The sequence below is a fragment of the Arachis hypogaea genome, chromosome 16 (assembly GCF_003086295.3).
Source record: "Arachis hypogaea cultivar Tifrunner chromosome 16, arahy.Tifrunner.gnm2.J5K5, whole genome shotgun sequence".
Lineage (NCBI taxonomy): Eukaryota > Viridiplantae > Streptophyta > Magnoliopsida > Fabales > Fabaceae > Arachis > Arachis hypogaea.
Window position 1 is genome coordinate 3,894,772 of NC_092051.1, and position 6,740 is coordinate 3,901,511.

General features: G+C 37.1%; 1 non-coding gene across 1 annotated transcript; it reads right to left on the minus strand.

Annotated features, from left to right (window-relative positions):
- Positions 1 to 6,411: 6,411 nt before the first annotated feature.
- Positions 6,412 to 6,519, minus strand: LOC112761971 (small nucleolar RNA R71). The gene has a single exon (XR_003182336.1). It is a non-coding gene; the product is annotated as a small nucleolar RNA R71 (small nucleolar RNA).
- Between the last annotated feature and the right edge of the window lie 221 nt (positions 6,520 to 6,740).

Genomic DNA, 6,740 nt, shown 5'->3' on the forward strand with positions numbered 1-6,740 from the left:
AAATGCTCATCCGGAAAGGTTTCAGAGATCTCAATAGAGGGAGAGGACGCCCCTTCTACTGGCTCTATTCGGGACAGATGATCAGCCACTTAGTTTTCTATCCCTTTTCTGTCTCTTTTTTCTAAATCAAACTCTTGCAGAAGCAATACCCATCTTATAAGCCTGGGTTTTGAATCCTGCTTTGTAAGTAGATATTTAAGAGCAGCATGATCAGTGTATACAATCACTTTGGATCCAACCAAGTATGATCTAAACTTGTCAATGGCATAAACCACTACAAGCAATTTCTTTTCTGTGGTTGTGTAATTTCTCTGGGCATCATTTAAAACACGGCTAGTTGATGCCAGGGCATTTTGGCCAGTTTCACTAACCTTTTCTTTACTGTTTTTAAGGTAGTTTTATGCATTTTCTTAGAAAATAAGCGAGTTTTGGGTAGATATTCACTTACATCTTGATTCAAGCATACATTGTGCACTTTACATGATTTCATGAGAATTTTGCATGAATTATATGATAAATTGGATGATGCATGATCCCATGATTAAGAGCAAGACTTTGATGCACTTTGTTTGATTGATTTCAGGCCAAAAGAAGAAGAGAAGAGCCACGTTAGTGGCTACGTTAGTTACACTAACGTGGGCACTAACGTGGAAGGAAGGAAAGCCCCAACGTTAGTGAGAAAAGTTAGTGGCATTAACTTTGAAGAAAGGAAATAGAGCCAACGTTAGTGACACTTAACATTATCACTAACGTTGGACCAAGCTCATAAGTGGCTACGTTAGTTGCCATGTTAACTTAATTAACGTGGCCTCTAACGTTAAGAAGTAAAGGGGAAGCCAACGTTAGTGACATTCAACTTTATCACTAACGTTGGCCAAGTCACAATAAGCCACGTCAACTCCCACGTTAATCTAGTTAACGTGGAAGCTAACGTGAAGAAGGGAGGTGATCGACAACGTTAGTGACACCCAACATTGTCACTAACGTTGGAAGGAACCCACAAAAGCCCCAATAAGCCACGTTAACTCCCACGTTAACTTAGTTAACGTGGGCAAAAGTCCCACTTGGCAGCCTGACCATGCCTTCTTCAATTAAGAATAACTTGAGCCATAAAACTCCAAATGAGATGATTCTAGTGGCATTGGAAAGTAGGATTCCAGAGCTTTCCAAGCATATATGGAACTACATGGTTGACACTAAATTTGAGGGAGAAAACCTGCCCCGAAAGTGGAATGATGAACATGGTATCAACCTGTATTAAGGCCAGCTGACCTCTTCACCTTCCAAGAAGTGTAACTCGAGTTGTAGAGCTCCAAATGATGCGCTTTTAAAGGAATTGGAAAGTAGACATCCAAGGCTTTCCAACAATATATAACAGTATAGGGTGGACACTAAGTTTGAGCTCCAGAAACTGGCAATAATGAAGCCCTGATCGCTAGCGTTATTGGCACTCAAGTTTTTCAGTAACGCTGGCAACTATGCCAGCGACTATGTCCACTTCAAAGGAGCATAATTTGAGCTACATAGATCCAATTGAGGTGATTCCAGTTGCGTTAGAAAGCTGACATTCAGAGCTTTCCAACGATATATAATACTCTATAGTGGGAATGAAATTGGAGCACAAACAAGAGGCATCTTTTAAGCCCCAAAAACACCAACTGGGCAGCAAGTGCAACGTTAGCCACAATAACTTTAGCACTAACGCCACACTTGTAGCGTTAGTGTGGCTAACTTTAGCACTAACTTTAGCACCTGGACCTCAACTTGACTCACTTCTCTCTCAAGTCCACTTCAAAGCTCAAGCAAGCAAGCCCACAATTGTCAACCAATCAAGACCACAAGAAGCATCTAGAATAGGAATTTTCATTTAATTGTAATTTGCTTTTAATTTCATTTTGTAATTTAGGAGAGCCTATATAAAGGCCTTAATCTTTACATTGAAAACATCTTGGAGAGTCTGGAAATTCTGGAATGAGGGATTGAAGAGGGGTCTTCGGACTCCCTCCCCTCACACACTTTTCCTTCTCTTTCTTTTAGTTGTAATTTTCATTTATGAATGTTGAATTTTCAATTTTAGTTTGAATCTTCATCTTTACTTTTCTGCACTTTCTTTCTTTTCTATTTTTGTAGAGCAATGATCAACTAACTCTTTACATTGGGTTAGAGAGCTCTATTGTGATTCAATGGATTAAGTGTAGTTCTTATTCTTCTTCTTCATTCTTTCCTCTTGATTTTACTAGAGAGCTTTCGATCTTCATCCAATTGGGTAGTTATCTTGGAAAAGAAACTATTCATACTTGGATCTCTTCTGAACCTTGAAAGAGGAATGAAGAGATCATGCTAGAAATGCTTTCTCATGCTGGACTGATGAGCGGATAATTTATACGCTTTTTGGCATTATTTTTAGTATGTTTTTAGTAGGATCTAGTTACTTTTAGGGATGTTTTTAATAGATTTTATGTTAAATTCACATTTCTGGACTTTACTATGAGTTTGTGTGTTTTTCTGTGATTTCAGGTATTTTCTGGATGAAATTGAGTGACTTGAGCAGAAATCAGATTCAGAGGTTGAAAAAGGACTGCTGATGCTGTTGGATTCTGACCTCCCTGCACTCAAAGTGGATTTTCTGGAGCTACAGAACTCGAAATGGCGCGCTTCGAATTGCGTTGGAAAGTAGACATCCAGGGCTTTCCAGCAATATATAATAGTCCATACTTTGGCCAATAATTGACGACGTAAACTGGCGTTCAACGCCAGCCTTCTGCCCAAATCTGGCGTCCAGCGCCAGAAAAGGATCCAAAACCAGAGTTGAACGCCCAAACTGGCACACAAACTGGCGTTCAACTCCACAAATGGCCTCTGCACGTGCAACACTCAGGCTCAGCCCAAGCACACACCAAGTGGGCCCCAGAAGTGGATTTATGCATCAATTACTTACTCATGTAAACCCTAGTAGCTAGTTTATTATAAATAGGACCTCTTACTATTGTATTTGGATCCTGGATTGTATTTTGATCCTGTGATCTCGTTTTGGGGGCTGGCCATCTCGGCCATGCCTGGACCTTCACTTATGTATTTTCATACGGTAGAGTTTCTACACTCCATAGATTAAGGTGTGGAGCTCTGCTGTTCCTCAAAGATTAATGAAAGTACTACTGTTTTCTATTCAATTCATCTTATTTCGCTTCTAAGATATCCATTCGCACCCAAGAACATGATGAAGGTGATGATTATGTGTGACGCTCATCATCCTTCTCCCTTATGAACGCGTGCCTGACAAACACTTCTGTTCTACATGAATTAAGCTAGAATGAGTATCTCTTAGATCTCCTAACCAGAATCTTCGTGGCGTAAGCTAGAATGATGGCGGCATTCAAGAGAATCCGGAAAGTCTAAACCTTGTCTGTGGTATTCCGAGTAGGATTCAATGATTGAATGACTGTGACGAGCTCCTAACTCGCGATTGCAGGGCGTTAGTGACAGACGCAAAAGGATAGTAAATCCTATTCCAGCATGATCGAGAACCGACAGATGAATAGCCGTGCCGTGACAGGGTGCGTGAGCATATGATTCACTGAGAGAATAAGATGAAGCCATTGACAAGGGTGATGCCTCCAGACGATTAGCCGTGCCGTGACAGGGCATTGGATCATTTTCCCGTGAGATGACCGAAAGTAGCCATTGACAGTGGTGATGTATCACATAAAGCCAGCCATGGAAAGGAGTAAGACTGATTGGATGAAGATAGTAGGAAAGCAGAGGTTCAGAGGAACGAAAAGCATCTCCATTCGCTTATCTGAAATTCCTACCTATGATTTACGTAAGTATCTCTATCCCTTTTATTGTTTATTTTAATCTAATCAATTATCATGTTTAAATCCTCCTGACTGAGATTTACAAGGTGACCATAGCTTGCTTCATACCAACAATCTCTGTGGATTCGACCCTTACTCACGTAAGGTTTATTACTTGGACGACCCAGTACACTTGCTGGTCAGTTGAACGGAGTTGTGAATTCAAATAGAGCCACTTATTAAATTTCACACAAGTACAAAGAGACTGGTTCACAATTTCGTCCACCAAGTTTTTGGCGCCGTTGCCGGGGATTGTTCGTGTTTGGACAACTGACGGTTCATCTTGTTGCTCAGATTAGGTAATTTTCTTTTTTGTTTGTTTTCAAAAAAAAAAAAAAATTTATTCTATGGCCTCAGAATTTTTAAGAATGAATTCTAGTGTTTCATGAAGCATGTTGAAGCCTGGCTGGCTGTAAAGCCATGTCTCAATTCTTATACTCAAGAAAAGAGCTTCTTTATCTTTCTTAGCCAATTGGCTGTTGAATGTAAGGAATGTCAGGCGTGTCATGTCTGAGTTACATACTAAAGCTTGGCTGGCTATTAAGCCATGCCTGACCCTTTGATTGGAGCTTTAGAGCATAAGATTCCTGGAATTCATATTAAAAATTTTGAATCCTTATTTTTCTTTTTTCTAAATAATTTTCGAAAAATATAAAATAAAAATCCAAAAAAATCATAAAATCATAAAAATCAAAAATATTTTATGTTTCTTGTTTGAGTTTTGAGTCATGTTATAAGTTTGGTGTCAATTGCATGTGCATCTTGCATTTTTCGAAAATTTCATGCATTCATAGTGTTCTTCATGATCTTCAAGTTGTTCTTGGTAAGTCTTCTTGTTTGATCTTGATGATTTTTTTGTTTTGTGTCTTTTCATGTTTATCATATGCATTCTTGAATTCTTAGTGCGTAAGCATTAAAGAATTCTAAGTTTGGTGTCTTGCATATTTTCTTTGCATTAAAAATTTTTCAAAAATGTGTTCTTGATGTTTATCCTGATCTTCATAGTGTTCTTGGTGTTCATCTTGACATTCATAGCATTCTTGCATGCATCACATGTTTTGATCTAAAAATTTCATGCATTGCATCTTTTTAGTGTTTTTCTCTTGCATCATAAAAATTCAAAAATCAAAAAAATATCTTTCCTCTTTTCTCTCATCAAATTCGAAAATTTGAGTTGACTTTTTCAAAAATTTTTAAAATCAAGTTGTTTCTCATGAGTCAAATCAAATTTTCAATTTGAAAATCTTATCTTTTTCAAAATCTTTTTCAAAAATCAAATCTTTTTCAAAATTCTCAGTTATTTTCGAAAATTTCAAAAATATTTTTCAAAAATCTTTTTCTTATTTTTATACCAAATTTTCGAAAATAACATAAACAATTAATGTTTTGATTCAAAAATTTGAAGTTTGTTACTTGCGTGTTAAGAAAGATTCAAACTTTAAGTTCTAGAATCATATCTTGTGATTTCTTATGAATCAAGTCATTGATTGTGATTTTAAAAATCAAATCTTTTTCAAAACTAATTCCTATCATATCTTTTCAAAATATCTTCTTATCTTATCTTGTTCAAAAATATCTTTTCAAAATATCTTTTCTAACTTCCTAACTTCTTATCTTTTCAAAATTTGTTTCAACTAACTAACTAACTTTTTGTTTGTTTCTTAACTTTTTCAAAACTACCTAACTAACTCTCTCTCTCTCTAATTTTCGAAAATATCTCCCCTCTTTTTCAAAATTTCTTTTTAATTTATTAATTATTTTAATTTTTAAAATCTTAATTTTCGAAAATTTCTAACATTTTTCAAAAACCATTTTTCAAAAATCACTAACTCTTTTTCAAAATAATTTTCGAAAATTATCCATCCTCCATCCTATTCTATTTATTCATTCATATCCTAACATCTCATTTCACCTCCTTCCATCCTCACAGTTGTGTTTCTTCCACTCACACAGGGATCCCTATACTGTGGTATAAAGGATCTCCATTATTATTATTATTTTTCTGTGCCTTCTTCTTTGTCATATGAGCAGGAGCAAGGATAAGAACATTCTTGTGGAAGCAGATCCAGAACCTGAAAGGACTCTAAAGAGAAAATTAAGAGAAGCTAAAATACAACAATCCAGGGATAACCTTTCAGAAATTTTCGAACAGGAAGAGGAGATGGCAGCCGAAAATAATAATAATGTAAGGAAGATGCTTGGTGACTTCACTGCACCTAATTCCAATTTACATGGAAGAAGCATCTCCATTCCTGCCATTGGAGCAAACAACTTTGAGCTGAAACCCCAATTAGTTTCTCTAATGCAGCAGAACTGCAAGTTTCATGGACTTCCATCTGAAGATCCTTTTCAGTTCTTAACTGAATTCTTGTAGATATGTGATACTGTTAAGACTAATGGAGTAGATCCTGAAGTCTACAGGCTCATGCTTTTCCCTTTTGCTGTAAGAGACAGAGCTAGATTATGGTTGGATTCCCAACCTAAAGATAGCCTGAACTCTTGGGATAAGCTGGTCACGGCTTTCTTAGCCAAGTACTTTCCTCCTCAAAAGCTGAGCAAGCTTAGAGCTGATGTTCAAACCTTCAGGCAAAAAGAAGGTGAATCCCTCTATGAAGCTTGGGAAAGATACAAACAGTTGACCAAAAAGTGTCCTTCTGACATGCTTTCAGAATGGACCATCCTGGATATATTCTATGATGGTCTGTCTGAGTTATCTAAGATGTCACTGGACACTTCTGCAGGTGGATCCATTCACCTAAAAAAAACGCCTGCAGAAGCTCAAGAACTCATTGACATGGTTGCTAATAACCAGTTCATGTACACTTCTGAAAGGAATCCTGTGAGTAATGGGACGCCTATGAAGAAGGGAGTTCTTGAGATTAATAC